Here is an 18,057-nt window from a genome sequence, read left to right on the forward strand (position 1 = left end):
AGAGTTCTTAAGCACACTCTTTTTGCTTTGGATCACGACTTTAACCACTCAGTCTCAAGCTTTTCACTTGGACCTGCATGCCACAAGCACATGGTTAGGGAAAGCTTGATTTAGCCGCTTAGGCCTGGATTTTATTTCCTTGGGCCCTCCTATCCATTGATGCTCAAAGCCTTGGATCCTTTTTACCCTTGCCTTTTGGTTTTAAGGGCTATTGGCTTTTTCTGCATGCTTTTTCTTTTTCTTTATTTTTTTTTTCACCAAAATATTTTTTTTTTCGCAAGCCTTTTCTATGCACTGCTTTTTCTTGCTTCAAGAATCAAATTTATGATTTTTCAGATTAACAGTAACATTTCTCTTTGTTCATCATTCTTTCAAGAGCCAACAATTTTAACATTCATAAACAACAAGATCAAAATTATGCATTGTTTAAGCATTCATTCAGAAAACAAAAAGTATTGTCACCACATCAATATAATTAAACTAATTTCAAGGATAAATTCGAAATTCATGTACTTCTTGTTCTTTTGAATTAAAAACATTTTTCATTTAAGAGAGGTGAAGGATTAGTGGAATTATTCATAGCCTTAAGACATAGTTACTAGACACTAATGATCATGTAGGAAAGACACAAATATAGATAAACATTAAGCATAAAAACAGAAAAACAGATAAATAAGAACAAGGAACGAGTCCACCTCAGTGATGGTGGCACTTTTTTCTTAAAGAACCAATGATGTCCTTGAGCTCTTCTATGTCTCTTTGTTGCCTTTGTTGCTCCTCTCTTATTGCTCTTTGATCTTCTCTAATTTCATGGAGAATGATGGAGTGCTCTTAATGTTCCACCCTTAATTGATCCATATTGTAACTCAAGTCTTCTAGAGAAGTGTTGAGTTGTTCCCAATAATTGTTGGGAGGAAAGTGCATCCCTTGAGGCATCTTCGGGATTTCTTGGTGATGAGCTTCCTCGTGCATCTCTTGGGATCCATGAGTGGGCTCTCTTGTTTGCTCCATCCTTTTCTTTGTAATGGGCTTATCCTCCTCAATGGGGATGTCTCCTTCTATAATAACTCCAGCTGAGTAACATAGATGGCAAATAAGATGAGGAAAAGCTAGCCTTGCCATAGTGGAGGGCTTTTCGGCTATTTTTTATAATTTAATGGAGATGACTTCATGAACTTCTACTTCCTCTCCATTCATGATGCTATGAAGCATGATGGCCCGATCCACGGTAACTTCAGATCGGTTGCTAGTGGGGATAATGGAGTGTTGGATGAATTCCAACCATCCTCTAGCCACAGGCTTGAGGTTTAGTCTTCTTAATTGAACCGGCTTGCCTTTGGAGTCTCTTTTCCATTGAGCTCCTTCCACACATATGTCCATAAGAACTTGGTCTAACCTTTGATCAAAGTTGACCCTTCTAGTGTAAGGGCGTGCATCTCCTCGCATCATGGGCAAGTTGAATGCCAACCTCATATTTTCTGGACTAAAATCTAAGTATATCCCCCGAACCATTGTAAGACAGTTCTTTGGATTCGGGTTCACACTTTGATCATGGTTCCTAGTGATCCATGCATTGGCATAGAACTCTTGAACCATTAAGATTCTGACTTGTTGAATGGGGTTGGTCAGAACTTCCCATCCTCTTCTTTAGATCTCATGTCGGATCTCCGGGTACTCATTTTTCTTGAGCTTAACAGAGACCTCAGGGATCACCTTTTTCTTGGCCACAACATCATAGAAGTGGTCTTGATGGGCTTTGGAGATGAATCTCTCCATCACCCATGACTCGGAGGTGGAAGCTTTTGTCTTCCCTTTCCCTTTTCTAGAGGTTTCTCCAGCCTTAGGTGCCATCAATGGTTATGGAAAAACAAAAAAGCTATGCTTTTACCACACCAAACTTAGAATATTGCTCACCCTCGAGCAAGAGAAGAAAGATTAGATGAAGAAGATGAAGATATGGAGGAGAGGGAGAGAGGGTAGTGCTTCGGCTAAGGAGGAGAAGAGAGGGTTGTGCTATGTGAAAAGGAAGAAGAATAGAGGGGTTTATATAGTGGAGGGAGAGGGGTTAAGGTTCGGCCATATTGGGTGGGTTTGGGTGGGAAAGGAATTTGAATTTGAAGGTAGGTGGGGTTTATGGGGAAGAGTGGATGGATGTGAGTGGTGAAGAGGTGATGGGGAAGAGAGATTGAGGTGATTAGTGAAGGGTTTTGGGGAAGAGTGTTTATTGGATTGTGTGAAAAAAAAGAGAGAGGGTGAGTTGAGGTAGTGGGGATCCTGTGGGGTCTACAGATCCTGAGATGATCTTGCGGAGTCCACAGGTCCTAAGGTGTCAAGGATTAGCATCCTTACACCAATGAGGTGTGTAAAATGCCCTCTGCATGCAATCCTGGCATTCAACGCCAGATTGATGCTTGTTTCTAGCGTTGAACGATAGCTTCATGCTTGTTTTGGGCGTTCAACGCCCATTTGCAGCATGTTTCTGGCGTTGAACGCCAGTTCCATGCTTGTTTCTGGCGTTAAGCGCCAGCTTTCCTCAGGGTGTATTCCTGGCGTTTAAACGCCAGGATGCTGCTTGTTTCTGGCGTTTAATGCCAGATCCATGCTATGTTCTGGCGTTGAACGCCAACCAGATGCTCCTTACTGGCGTTTAAATGCCAGTAAGCCCTTCCTCCAATGTGTGCTTTTTCTTCAGCTGTTTTTAATTTTAGTATTTATTTTGTGACTCCACATGATCATGAACCTAATAAGACATAAAGGAAAATAAAATAAAAATAAAATTAGATAAATAAAAATTGGGTGTCCTCCCAATAAGCGCTCATTTAATGTCACTAGCTTGACAGTGGGATCTCATGGAGCCTCACAGGTGATCAGGTCAATGTTGTAGACTCCCAACACCAAACTTAGAGTTTGGATGTGGCATCCCAACACCAAACTTAGAGTTTGATTGTGGGGCCTTTGTTTGACTCTGTACTGAGAGAATCTTTTCATGCTTCCTCTCCATTGTTACAGAAGAACACCCTTGGGTTTTAAACACAAGGTAGTCCCCATTCAATTGAAGGACTAATTATCCTCTGTTAACATCTATCACAGCTCTTACTCTGGCTAGGAAAGGTCTTCCAAGGATGTTGCATTCATCCGCCTCCTTTCTAGTGTCTAAGATTATGAAATTAGCAGGGATGTAAAGGCCTTCAACCTTCACTAACACGTCCTCTACCAATCCATAAGCTTGTCTTACTGAGTTGTCTGCCATTTGCAATGAGAATATGGCAGGTTGTACCTCAATAATCCCTAGCTTCTCCATTACAGAGAGTGGCATAAGATTTATGCCTGACCCTAGGTCACACAAAGCCTTCTCAAAGGTCATGGTGCCTATGGTACAGGGTATTAAGAATTTGCCAGGATCTTCTCTCTTTTGAGGTAAAGTTTGCTAAATCCATGTATCTAGTTCATTAATGAGCAAGGGAGGTTCACCTTCCCAAGTCTCATTACCAAACAATTTGGCATTCAGCTTCATGATGGCTCCTAGATATTGAGCAACTTGCTCTCCAGTTACATCTTCATCCTCTTCAGAGGAAGAATAGTTTTTAGAGCTCATGAATGGCAGAAGGAGGTTTAATGGAATCTCTATGGTCTCTATATGAGCCTCAGATTCCTTTAGGTCCTCAATAGGGAACTCCTTCTTGCTTGAGAGAGTACTGGGAGGAGTTTTAGTGATTTTCTTACTCAGCTGGCCCACTTGTACCTCCAAATTTCTGATGGAGGACATTGTTTCACTCATGAAACTTAAAGTGGCCTTAGACAGATCAGAGAATAAGTTTGCTAAATTGGAGGTGTTTTGCTCAGAATTCTCTGTCTGCACCTATTACTCACAGAATTCCTTTGAGGCATCAATTTCAAGAACTCCCTTCCTTTGAGGCGTCTCATTACTCACGGAATTCCTCTCAGAAGTATACATGAATTGGTTATTTGCAACCATGTCAATTAGTTCTTGAGCTTCTGTAGGCGTTTTCTTTATGTGAATGGATCCACCTGCAGAATGGTCCAGTGATATCTTAGAAAATTCAGATAGGCCATAATAGAATATATCCAAAATGGTCCATTCAGAAAGCATGTCAAAAGGACACCTTTTGATCATCTGCTTGTATCTTTCCCAAGCTTCATAGAGGGATTCACCATCTTTTTGTTTAAAGGTCTGACCATCCATTCTAAGCTTGCTCAGCTTTTGAGGAGGAAAGAACTTGGCCAAGAAGGCTGCGACCAGCTTATCCCATGAGTCCAGGCTATCTTTAGGTTGTGAACCTAACCATATTCTAGCTCTGTCTCTTACAGCAAAAGGGAAAAGCATGAGCCTGTAGACTTCAGGATCTACTCCATTAGTCTTAACAGTCTCAAAGATCTGCAAGAACTCAGTTAAAAACTGGTAGGGATCTTTTCATGAAAGTCCATAGAACTTGCAGTTCTGTTGCAGTAGAGCAACTAGTTGAGGTTTCAACTCAAAATTGTTTGCTCCAATAGCAGGGATTGAGATGCTTCTTCCATCAAACTTGGAAGTAGGTGTAGTATAATCACCAAGCATCCTCCTTGCATTATTATTTTTGGCTGCCATCTCCTCTTCTTTTTCGAAAATTTCTGTAAGGTTGTCTTTGGGTTGTTGTTATTTAGCTTCTCTTAGTTTCCTATTCAGAGTCCTTTCAGGTTCAGGATCTGCTTCAACAAGAATGTTCTTGTCCTTGCTCCTGCTCATATGAAAAAGAAGGGAATAAAAAATAATAATAGGGATCCTCTTTACCACAGTAGAGAGATTCCTTTATGCTAGTAGAAGAAGAAAGGAATAAAAGAAGGAAAAGGTAAGAATCCAAACACAATGGTGAAGATAGGTTTAGATTCTTGAGATGAAGAAAAGTGTTAGTAAATAAATAAATAAATAGAAGATGATGAGAGGGAGAGAATTCGAAAATTAATTTTAAAAAAGGGTTAGTGATTTTCAAAAATTAAAGGAAGAATTAAAATTAAAATTAAAATTTAAAACAATTAGTTAATTAAAAGAATTTTAAAAAAGAGGGAGGTAATTTTTGAAAATTAGAGAGCTAAAATTAGTTAGGTGGTTTTGAAAAAGATATAAAATAAACAAAAGTTAATTGGTTAGTTGAGAAAGATTTGAAAATCAATTTTGAAAAGATAAGAAGATATGAAGATATTTGGAAATCAAATTTTTTAAAAAGATATGATTTAAAAAGATATGATAAAAAGATATGATTAAAAAGATATGGTTGAAAAAGATTTAATTTTTAAAATTAAAATTAATTACTTAACTAACAAGAAACCAAAAGATATGATTCTAGAATTTAAAGATTGAACCTTTCTTAACAAGAAAGTAACAAACTTCAAATTTTTGAATCAATCACATTAATTGTTAGTAAAGTTTTCGAAATTTTGAAATAAAGATAAGAAAAAGTTTTTGAAAAAATATTTTTAAATATTTTCAAAAACTAATAAGAAAATGAAAAAGATTTGATTTTTGAAAAAGATTTTGAAAAGATAAGATTTTTAAATTTGAAAATTTGACTTGACTTGTAAGAAATAGCTAAGTTTTTAAAAAGTTTTGACTAAGTCAACTCAAATTTTCAAAATTTTGAGATAAATAAGGAAAAGATAATTTTTTTTTTATTTTTGAATTTTTAATGATGAAAGAGAAAAACAACAAAAATGACTCACAACATGAAAATTATGAATCAAAACACATGATGCATGCAAGAACACTATGAATGTCAAGATGAACACCAAGAACACCTTAAAGATCATGATGAACATCAAGAACATATTTTTTAAAACTTTTTGATGCAAAGAAAACATGCAAGACACCAAATTTAGAAATCTTTAATGCTTAGACACTATGAATGCAAAAATGCACATGAAAAACAACAAAAGACACAAAACAAGAAAATTTAAAGATCAAACAAGAAGACTTATCAAGAACAACTTGAAGATCATGAAGAACACTATGAATGCATGAATTTAAGAAAAATGCAAGAATAAGAAGAATGTGTAATTGACACCAAACTTAAAACATGACACAAGACTCAAACAAGAATCACAAAATATTTTTGGTTTTTATGATTTTATGATTTTTTTTGTATTTTCTTTTATTTTTTTTGAAAAAACATATAGGAAAAAGAAAATAAGAATTTCAAAAATTTTTAAGAAGAATTTCAGGAATCTTTCAATGTTACTCTGAAGCTCTGGTCCAGGAATTAGACATGGCTTAATAGCCAGTCAAGCTTCAGCAGGGCATTACATTCATTGTGGTGATTAGTTGAAGCCTCAGTCCAAAAGAATTTAGACATAGCTTTATAGCCAGTCAGGCTTCAACATGTTTCATGAAACTCTAGAATCCATTCTTAAGATTTTTGAAAAATTTTTGAAAACAAAAGAAAAACTACCTAATCTGAGCAACAAGATGAACCGTCAGTTGTCCAAACTCGAACAATCCCCGGCAACGGCGCCAAAAACTTGGTGCACGAAATTGTGATCTCTAATAATGGCATTCAACTTGGTATGCGCGTTTATAACTCAGCACTTTCTTCACAACTCTGCACAACTAACCAGCAAGTGCACTGGGTCGTCCAAGTTATAAACCTTACGTGAGTAAGGGTCGATCCCACAGAGATTGTTGGTATGAAGTAAGCTATGGTCATCTTGTAAATCTCAGTTAGGCGGATAATAAATGATTATGGAGTTTTTGAATAATAATAATAAATAAACAGAAAATAAAGATAGAAATACTTATCTAAATCATTGGTGGGAATTTCAGATAGGCGTATGAAGATGTTGTGCTCCTTCTGAATCTCTGCTTTCCTACTGCCTTCATCCAATCCTTCTTACTCCTTTCCATGGCAAGCTGTATGTAGGGCATCACCGTTGTCAATGGCTACATCCCATCTTCTCAGTGAAAATGGTTCAAATGCTCTGTCATAGCACAGCTAATCATCTGTCGGTTCTCGATCTTATCGGAATAGAATCCATTGATTCTTTTGCGCTTGTCATCACGCCCAACAATCGCAAGTTTGAAGCTCGTCACAGTCATTCAATCCCTGAATCCTACTCGGAATACCATAGACAAGGTTTAGACTTTCCGGATTCTGATGAATGCCGCCATCAATTCTAGCTTATACCACGAAGATTCTGATTAAGGAATCCAAGAGATATGCGACCGGTCTAAGGTAGAGCAGAAGTGGTTGTCAGTCATGTGTTCATAGGTGGGAATCATGATGAGTGTCACGGATCATCACATTCATCATGGTGAAGTACAACGAATATCTTAGAAGAGGAATAAACTGAATTGAATAGAAAATAGTAGTAATTGCATTGAAACTCGAGGTATAGCAGAGCTCCACACCCTTAATCTATGGTGTGTAGAAACTCCACCATTGAAAATACATAAGTGATGGTCCAGGCATGGCCGAATGGCCAGCTCCCATGGTCTAAGAACTAAACGTCAAAAGATGTGGTCCAAGACCTCTAATACAATAATAAAATGTCCTATTTATACTAAACTAGCTACTAGGGTTTACAGAAGTAAGTAATTGATGCAGAAATCTACTTCCGAGGCCCACTTGGTGTGTGCTTGGGCTGAGCTTGAGCTTTACACGTGCAGAGTCTTCTTTTGGAGTTGAACACCAAGTTGTAACGTATTTTTGGCGTTCAACTCTGGTTCGTGACGTGTTTCTGGCGTTTGACTCCAGAATGCAGCATGGAACTGGAGTTGAGCGCCAGTTTGCGTCATCTAATCTCGAACAAAGTATGGACTATTATATATTGCTGAAAAGCTCTGGATGTCTACTTTCTTAACCTGTTGAGAGCACGCCATTTGGAGTTTTATAGCTCTAGAAAATCTATTTCAAGTGCAGGGAGGCCAGAATCCAACAGCATCAGCAGTCCTTTGTCAGCTTTCTTACCAGAGTTTTGCTCAGGTCCCTCAATTTCAGCCAGAAAATACCTGAAATCCCAGAAAAATACACAAACTCATAGTAAAGTCTAGAAATGTGAATTTGGCATAAAAACTAATGAAAACATCCCTAAAAGTAACTATATCCTACTAAAAACTATCGAAAAACAATTCCAAAAAGCGTATAAATTATCTGCTCATCACTGATGCAACAAAATTGCAAGTTTCATGGACTTCCATCAGAGGACCCTTTTCAGTTCTTAACTAAATTCTTGTAGATCTGTGATACTGTTAAGACCAATGGAGTTGATCCCGAGGTCTATAAGCTTATGCTTTTCCCTGTTGCTGTAAGAGACAGAGCTAGAATATGGTTGGACTCTCAACCTATAGATAGCCTGAACTCTTGGGATAAGCTGGTCACGGCTTTCTTAGCCAAATTCTTTCTTTCTCAAAAGCTAAGCAAGCTTAGAGTGGATGTTCAAACCTTCAGGCAGAAAGAAGCTGAATCCCTTTATGAAGCTTGGGAAACATACATGCAACTGACCAAAAAGTGTCCTTCTGACATGAGATATATTCTATGATGGTTTGTCTAAATTGTCTAAGATGTCATTGGACCATTTTGCAGGTGGATCGTGATGACAAGTCATCATATACCCATTTTTCAAGCTAATTTCACTTGTTTTATTAGCATTAATGCACTTTCTTGCATCCTAAGTAAGTGATTTGGAGTGAAAATGCATAACTTCTTTAAATCAAACAACCACCATGAAATTAATGTTAACTCATGAGGTTTAAGCTAAATTTAATTGATTTTTAATTGATTTATAAGCCTCTTGAATTTAGTGATACTTTGAGTGGTTGTTTTGGTTTATTGTAGGTGAAGAAAAGAAAAAAAAGGAAAAGCGTGGCCTAAGGAAGTGTGGCCCAAGGAGAAGAAAATGTGGTCAAAGAGAGAAGAAGTGTGGCACACAAAATGAGGAAGGCAAGCATTGCCCTCCACAAGGGCACACTGCCCTCTAGGAGGGCAACATAAAGGAACAAAGCATGAAAGGCAACTCTGCCCTGCCCACTACAAGGGCAGAGCACAAATTTGTGCCTTGGAATCAAGAAGAACAAAACCTTGCCCTGCCCTCCACAAGGGCAGTATCGGGCTCACCAAGGGAAGAAAATCAAAGGAAAATGCCTACAATGCTTGCCACAAGAGTTGAACACGGGACCATGAGGAAGCAAGGAATTAAGGCTCACTTTAGTACCAAGAAAGCCAAGAAAAATGGGTAGCGTGTGTAGCATCCAAGTTTCGAACTCGGGACGTCAAAGTGGAAACACTGCCCTGCCCTCCGCGAGGGCAGGGCAGCATTTTGTTCTGGCATGAATCTGGTGCACCAAGGCACAATTCTGGCGCACCACAGCATCATCTGGCAGCACCAGCAGCGCACCAAGGCATCAATCTGGCGCACCAACTTTGTCTGCCCTGCCCTCCGCGAGGGCAGGGCAGCATCCTGCGCACCAAGCCTGCACCACGCCCGCACCACGCACGCACCAAGCACCAAATCCTGCCCTGCCCTCCACAAGGGCAGGGCAGCCTCCTGGAAGCAATCCTTCATGGGCTAAAATTGGATTAAAAATCCAATAAAATTCAATTCTTCACCAAATCAAAAGCCCATCCAAATCCCAAGATCCAAGAATAGAAAGTGTATAAATAGGAGTTAGTTTGATGTAAATAGGACCTTTACTTTCACTTTTACTTTTCACCTTTTCTTTGACTTTTGCATTGGGCACTTTCTTGGGAACTTTGAATTTTGCAACTTCTCTTGGTGACTTCACTGAGATTTCAGAGAATTGGGGAGGAGAATTGATCTCTCTTCTTCCTCGTTCTTGCTTGGGCACTTTTACTTTTCTTGTTTTGAGTTTTGGGTGTGAAGAATTGAGGAAATTCTGTCTCAATCTCCATTCAAAATCTCTTTAATTCCTTTCTGCACAATTGAATTCAACTTCAATTTCCTTTACTGCTTCTTCTTCTATTTCTTGTCAATCGCTTTGTTAGCTTGGATCTGGGAAGGCAATTGAGATCTAGGCTTTGCTACCTAGTCTCTGGAGACCTGAGATCCCAATTTATTTTTGGTTCTTCTGTGAACCTTTGCTGCGTTTAATTTCCTTCTGTTTGAATTCCAATTGCTTATAATTCAATTTCTGTTCTATTGATTGTTGCAATTCAATTTCCCTTGTTTAAATTCTGAAATCCCTGTCCTCAAATCCCTTTTACATTCAAGCAATTTATATTCCTTGCAATTTAAGTTACTGCAATTTACATTTCTTGCACTTTAAGTTTCAGTCATTTACTTTCTTGTTCTTTAAGATTCTGCAAGTTTACTTTCCTGCTCTTTAATTTACTGCAATTTTCCCTTCCCCCTTTACATTCCAAGCAATTTAGCTTCTGTTAAACACAAATCACTCAACCAATACTTGATTCGCTTGACTAAACCAACTACTAAACTAAAATTGCTCAATCCTTCAATCCCTGTGGGATCGACCTCACTCTTGTGAGTTATTACTACTTGATGCGACCCGGTATACTTGCCGGTGAGTTTTGTGTCGGATCGTTTTCCGCACATCAAGTTTTTGGCGCCGTTGCCGGGGATTGAAATAGATTGACAATGATTAAGTGAAGTGGAGGTCTAGATTAAGCACTTTTTCTTTTCTGTTTCTCTAACACACTAACTGTTTGAATTTTTGCTTAAACTAACTAAAACTTCATTCTAGCCATAGATTGAAGTTTTATTGATTTTGTGGATCTGTGTGTTTATTGTTGTGTGTTTGTATGTCAGGTACAGGAAGATCTTCCCCTATCCTCTCTGAAATTGACCAAAGAACTCTTCGAAGAATAAGAAGAGCTGAAAGAGGAAAGAACGTTATTGGAGAGGAAGAATCTGAGGAGGAATTCCAAGAAATGGAAGGAGATCCATCAAATCCCAATCAACCAGAAGGAGGAGCCAATAATAATCAACAACAAAGAAGAGTACTGGCTTCCTATACATTTGCAAATGCTAGACACTGTGGGAGTAGCATTCTTCCCCCCAATGTCAATGCAAACAACTTTGAACTAAAGCCACAACTCATCAATTTGGTTCAAAACAACTGTTCTTTTGGAGGAGGACCATTGGAGGACCCAAATCAACACTTATCCACCTTCTTGAGGATTTGTGACACTGTTAAAACCAATGGTGTGCCTCCTGACAGTTACAAGTTGTTGCTCTTTCCATTTTCTCTCAGAGACAAAGCCACTCAATGGCTAGAAACGTTCCCAAAGGAAAGCATCAACACTTGGGATGATTTGGTGACCAAGTTTCTTGCCAAATTTTACCCCCCTCAAAGAATCATAAGATTAAAGACTGAGGTGCAGACATTCACTCAAATGGAGGCTGAGAATTTATATGAAGCATGGGAAAGATATAAAGCTCTATTGAGAAAATGTCCACCAGAGATGTTTACTGAATGGGATAAGTTGCAAAACTTCTATGAAGGACTTACTCTAAAGGCTCAAGAAGCACTTGATCACTCAGCTGGAGGCTCATTACAACTCATGAAAACCACAGAGGAAGCTCAAAACCTCATTGATATGGTGGCCAACAACCAATATTTCTTTGCTCATCAAAGACAACGCCAACCATCACAGAGAAGAGGAGTAATGGAGTTAGAAGGAGTGGATTCAATTCTAGCTCAGAACAAGATGATGCAGCAGCAGATTCAACAACAGTTTGAGCAAATGGCCAAAAGAATTGATGGCCTGCAAGTGGCAGCAGTGAGCACCACAAGCCAACCATCAACCACATGGGTGCAAAGTGAAGAGACCCAAGAGGAGCAACAGCAAGAGCAAGTCCAATACATGCACAACCAAAATCCTGGAACAAATGAAGTTTATGGTGATACTTACAATCCATCTTGGAAGAACCATCCCAACCTTAGATGGGGAGACAACCACAATCAAAACCAACAACCATGGCAAAGAAACTCAAGTCAGAACAATTGGAAAAACACAAACCACAACACCCAGCCAAACACTAACCAAAACACATACAGAAAACCACAAAATAACTACCCCAATTCTAACTATCACCTACCCAATAACCACCCAACTAACCAAAGCACTTACCATCATCCATCAACACCCCAAAACCAACCTATCTCACAAGAATCTCAGAGGATCACTAATCTAGAGCTGCTCATGGAGAAAATGATGAAGAACCAAGAATTGACAACAAAGAACCAAGAAGCTTCGATGAAGAACCTAGAGAGGCAGATTGGTCAAATCTCCAAACAAATTTCTGTTGAAAAACCATCAAGCTCACTACCAAGTGATACCATTCCTAACCCAAAGGAAGAATGCAAGGTCATGAAACTAAGAAGTGGAAAGATGTTAATGGATGGTAACCAAGGAGCAACCAAGAAACTTATGGAGAATGACAATGAGCCAACAAAGAATGATGAATCCATCAACAAGGACATGACAACCAAGAATGTCCCAGAAAAACTCACAGAAGAAAACAACCAACCACAAAATCTGAAGAAGGGAAAGCAGATCATGGAAGAACTGATTCCAAGACAACTTCAAGGGGAGAAAAGCTTGACACCCCCAATACCTTATCCACAAAGATTCCACAAAGAAACAAAGGATTAGCACTTCCACAAATTTCTTGAGACTTTCAAGAAGCTGGAAATCAACATACCTTTGGCTGAGGCATTAAAGCAAATGCCTCTGTATGCCAAGTTCTTAAAGGAGCTCATCAACAAGAAGAGAAGTTGGAATGAGAAGGAGACTGTAATGCTTAGTGAAGAATGCAGTGCACTCATCAAAAAGGGACTCCCTCCCAAGCTTGAAGATCCTGGAGGTTTCTTCCTACCCTGCACTATTGGAAATCTATTCATCAACAAGGGGATGTGTGACTTAGGAGCAAGCATAAATCTAATCCCATCTTCTTTGGTAAAGAAGCTTGGCATAGAGGAGGTGAAACCAATACAGATATCCTTGGAGTTGGTGGACCAATCAGTAGTATATCCTAAAAGGCTGATTGAGAACCTTTTAGTTAAGGTTGACAAATTCATCTATCCGGCAGATTTTGTGATCCTGGATTCTTCAGAAAATGGAAATGACTCAATAATACTTGGTCGACCATTTTTGGCCACTGCTAGAGCCATTGTGGATATAGAACAGGGAGAGCTAACCCTCAGGATGCATGAGGAAAGCATCACCTTGAAAGTCTTTCCAGAATTACAAAGGAATGAAGAACCAAGCAAGACAAGTGGTGACTTCCTTCCAAAGCAAGCAACCGACAAAACGATAGAACAAGAGAGTGAGCCTGTACAAGGAGAAAAAGGAATTCAAAAAGAAGCTGGGATGATAAACAAAAAGGAAGGTATCACAACTCAAGTCACTGTCAAAGGAAGCATATTAACAAGGAAGAAGAAGAAGAAAAACAAGAAAAAGGCCTACAAGGGGTGGAAGAATAAGAAAATCCCAACTGAAGGATTTGCCAAAGGTGATAAGGTGCAACTAGTGTATCAACAGCTGGGAACAAAAGATTATTACACTGTCAACCAAGTACTCTCTCTTGAGCACATTGAAATTGAGCATCAAGGCACACAGAGAAAGCTTACAGTGAGAGGTGACAAGTTGAGACATCACCAATATCAACCACCCTAAAGGGAGTCCAATGTCAAGCTAGTGACAATAAAAGAGCGCTTCATGGGAGGCAACCCATGATTTAAGATTTCTGTCTTCTCTTTAATAAGCTATGATTTCCTGAGTATGATTTTGAACTTTCATATTTGATAAATGCATATTTCATTTTAGAGCATAAGTCAGACTTCTAAGTTTGGTGTCCCTTAAGGCACACTTAATTTTTGCTTTTCAAAAAGAAAGGGAGCTATTCTTAGAACATATGCGTAATTCTTTTGATGGAGCATATGACCAAACACTAAGTTTAGTGTCTGCATGTATAACAATGTTTAGAAGATCACTTCCCAATCATGGAATCAAAACCATACAGAAAGGAATCATGCATCAAATTTTTTTTTTTTTAAAATTACATCAATTGTGAAGAATGGCTTGCATTGCTAAGCCGTCCCCTCAATAAAAGATAAGTTTGGTATTCACCAACTTTTAGCATCTTTAATTAAGGGACACAATTGACAAAAAAAAATTTAAATAATAAATAGTAATAAACAAAATAAAACAATTATTTTCCTTTAGTACAAATCAATTGCCAATGACTACATCAATGTTCTAAGGCTAGTTGTTTAGGTTCACGCAGGAGAAAAAGATTGAAACAAACTCAAGGAGGGGCCACGGCTAGGATCAACTATGAGAGGATGGTCACATGTGCCTAGAAGAACGCGCTCATGGGGAACAGAATTTGCATGCATGCATCATTGAACACCTAAATGCATGCAGCCAATGGGAGGAGGATCCTCGTCAAAGCCTCAACAATACATGCAGACCGTCCATTTCATGCATCCCTTGGATGAACAACTCAATCTTAACCCTTCATGAGCACCAACGAGTCCCTTTCTCACTCATTATGGTTTTGTTGGAAAGCTTGAAGAATCTACCTATAAATAGCTGTTGGCACCAACACGGTCTACACACTCATTCAAGCCACTTCCATATGAAAGCCATAATCTCTTCTACTCCCAAAACCAACATAATTCCCTTATCTCACACAACAAAACCGAACCAAAACTCATCCCAAACACAACACATACTTCTTCTATTCTCACTTTTTCTTTCTTCTTACCTCAAATCCAATGGCATCCTCAAGTTCAAAAAGAAGGCCGGGAAAGGAACCTATGGTATCCGAACCTCCATCATTTGATGCAACCAAATTTAGATCCCAATTCCATGAAGGGAGATATCATAGGTTCATGGAGACAAAGAATGTCATTTATGAGAAAAGCCTTGAGTTGAGAGATGGGGAATATCCCATCATGAGGCAAATCACTAAAGAAAGAAGGTGGGAACTTTTATGTGCTCCTCTTGTTGACATCAGTGCAGTTATGATTAGGGAGTTCTATGCAAATGCTGTAAAAGAAAACAAAGATAGTGCTCCTTACACAAGTTATGTCAGAGGAGTTGAAGTGAGTTTTAGCCCAGCTGCCATCACAAGGGCCCTCAAGTTGAGAACCATAACTTATGCAGAGCCCAGTTATGAAACCAAATTGCAGATGAAAAATAATCCTGATGAGATCTTGTAGGGGTTATGTGTGGAGAATACAGATTGGGAAAGAGATTCAAAGGGAGTTCCAAGTCACTTGAGGAGGATAAATCTCACTCCTGTGGCTAAGGGATGGTATGAAATAGTGAGGAGATCTATCCTTCCTACTGGAAACGCTTCTTGGGTCACAATCAAACGAGCACTTTTGACATACTGCATCTTGCATGGAGGTGAGATCAACCTCGCACAACTCATAGCCGACAGTATTCAAGAGATGGCCAATAGCACAAGCAAATCAAGTGGTCTTGGACATCCAAGTACCATCCTCAGGCTATGTGACAAAGCTGGAGTAATCTTTGAAGATGAGGACACAGAAAAAGTGAAAAAGGGAAAAGGGATCACTAAGAAGAGTATGGAAGGAATAAATGAAGAAGATGATCCAGAGGGGGTGGTAGCTCCCAGGCAAAGGAGATCACAAAGAGAGGAAGGACGAAATCAAGCTCATGATGCCATAGACATGAGCCAGCTACACAGAGCGATAGAAGAGCTATCTCAACAACTCATGCAGACTCAACAAGAGCAAAATCAGGGGTGCCAAGAGAGATATCTAGAGCCCCATCCAGAGTTTAGGGAGCAATATCTGAAAGACAAAGAGGAGAGAGAAGCTTGGCAGCGTCAAATGGAGGAGAAGCAAGAGAGATGGCAACAGCAAATGATGACTCAACAGCAAGAATTTCAAGCACAGATTCTTGAAGGACAAAAAGAGCAATACAAAGAATTCAAGGAATCATATGATAAGCTGTATTTTAGTCAAGCTAAAGCAGGGGAATACAGTCACAACTTGTATCAATGGAAGAATATTCATCACACCATGGGAGAAGTGAGATATGCACAAAGAATGGAGAATGATGAAAACATGCAAGCAAGGTTGGAGTACTTGACCCATAATTTGCCAACACTCAATCCTCAGATCAAGCCATTTGAGCAATGCCCTGAATTTGAAGCCAAGCAACAAGCAAGGTCTCGTCACTATACGGAGGCAACCTTTAAAAGATTGGAAGATGTTGGGCTCTCAGGACTCTTAGATTCTGTCTGGGGTAGAAGATGTCCTGGTGAAGAGATTCGAGATTATTCCAAGCTAGGGAAGAGAAAGAAGAAAAAGGGAGAATCAAGCAGCAGCCACGACCAATAGAAGGTGGCAAAGTTCTTTCATTCCCCTTCTTTCACTCTTCTAATAAGGAGAAGCATGTCTGAAACATGATATGCCTCCACTGTTTATTTCCTTTTTATTTCTTTTTCTTGTACTTTCTGTTATTCAATAAGTAGCTAGAGAAATGATTTGCATAATGCTTGTCATTCATCACTTAGCTTTAATTTTGTTTTGTTTCCCATATGCTTGAATAAAAGAGATTTGGTTTGAATTGAAAAGTGAAATATCCAATGTTGCATAAGTAGAATGGAAGTTAATGGTTGTATATATGTTTGATTAAATGCATAACTCATGAAATAATTGTTGCATAATATCATTCTCATTAAAGTGAGAGTTAGCTTGCTGTTATAAAGATCCTCATCAATAAATAAAAAGCCCTTGATAACAAAAACAAAAAAATTAAGAAAGAAAAGGAAGAAGAAAAAGCCAGAGTGGCAAGAAAAACAAAGAATAAAGGTTGGACACCAATAGCTTGGACCCTAGGAAACATGCCTGTGGTGTTCTTGTACTAAGATATGCTTGGATGAGTAAATTCTAAGGGGTATTTTAAAACCCGGTCACTTAGATCAACTGATTTGGGATGGCCAATTGAAAGTCCACAATAAAGGGCAACTTAGATACAGAACATTTAGTTATCCAAAGAGATGCTGGGCATCAATGATCCTAGGAAGAATTAGTGAGCCATGTGTCTGTGGTGGAAAGATGTTGAGTAAAAAAATAAAAAATAAAGCCAAAGGCTACTACTGCAACATTTGACACCAAACCTCCAAAAGAATAAGCTTGTTAAGCATTATAAGAAAGAAAAGTTAGCAAGGGAGTGATTAAAGAGCAAAGTCTTATAACAGCAAGTTTAGCAAACCCTTGATGAAAAATGTATACTATGTAACAACAAACAATAACTTGAGTTATCATTGTCTGCATAAAGACCCCAAAAATCAAGTTCTGCTATATGCCTAATAAGGATATGTGTTCTTTTCTTGTTCATTTCAATTTCTCTTAGTTTTGATGCTTGCTTGGGGACAAGCAAAATTTAAGTTTGGTGTTGTGATGACAAGTCATCATATACCCATTTTTCAAGCTAATTTCACTTGTTTTATTAGCATTTATGCACTTTCTTGCATCCTAAGTAAGTGATTTGGAGTGAAAATGCATAACTTCTTTAAATCAAACAACCACCATGAAATTAATGTTAACTCATGAGGTTTAAGCTAAATTTAATTGATTTTTAATTGATTTATAAGCCTCTTGAATTTAGTGATACTTTGAGTGGTTGTTTTGGTTTATTGTAGGTGAAGAAAAGAAAAAAAGGAAAAGCGTGGCCTAAGGAAGTGTGGCCCAAGGAGAAGAAAATGTGGTCAAAGAGAGAAGAAGTGTGGTGCACAAAATGAGGAAGGCAAGCATTGCCCTCCACAAGGGCACACTGCCCTCTAGGAGGGCAACATAAGGGAACAAAGCATGAAAGGCAACTCTGCCCTGCCCACTACAAGGGCAGAGCACAAATTTGTGCCTTGGAATCAAGAAGAACAAAACCTTGCCCTGCCCTCCACAAGGGCAGTATCGGGCTCACCAAGGGAAGAAAATCAAAGGAAAATGCCTACAATGCTTGCCACAAGAGTTGAACACGGGACCATGAGGAAGCAAGGAATTAAGGCTCACTTTGGTACTAAGAAAGCCAAGGAAAATGGGTAGCGTGT

General features: G+C 38.8%; 1 non-coding gene across 1 annotated transcript; it reads left to right on the forward strand.

Annotated features, from left to right (window-relative positions):
- Positions 1 to 4,105: 4,105 nt before the first annotated feature.
- On the forward strand, positions 4,106 to 4,213 carry LOC130952633 (small nucleolar RNA R71). Its single transcript, XR_009074810.1, has one exon. It is a non-coding gene; the product is annotated as a small nucleolar RNA R71 (small nucleolar RNA).
- Positions 4,214 to 18,057: the final 13,844 nt, after the last annotated feature.

Source organism: Arachis stenosperma, chromosome 9 (genome assembly GCF_014773155.1).
Source record: "Arachis stenosperma cultivar V10309 chromosome 9, arast.V10309.gnm1.PFL2, whole genome shotgun sequence".
NCBI classification, from domain to species: domain Eukaryota; kingdom Viridiplantae; phylum Streptophyta; class Magnoliopsida; order Fabales; family Fabaceae; genus Arachis; species Arachis stenosperma.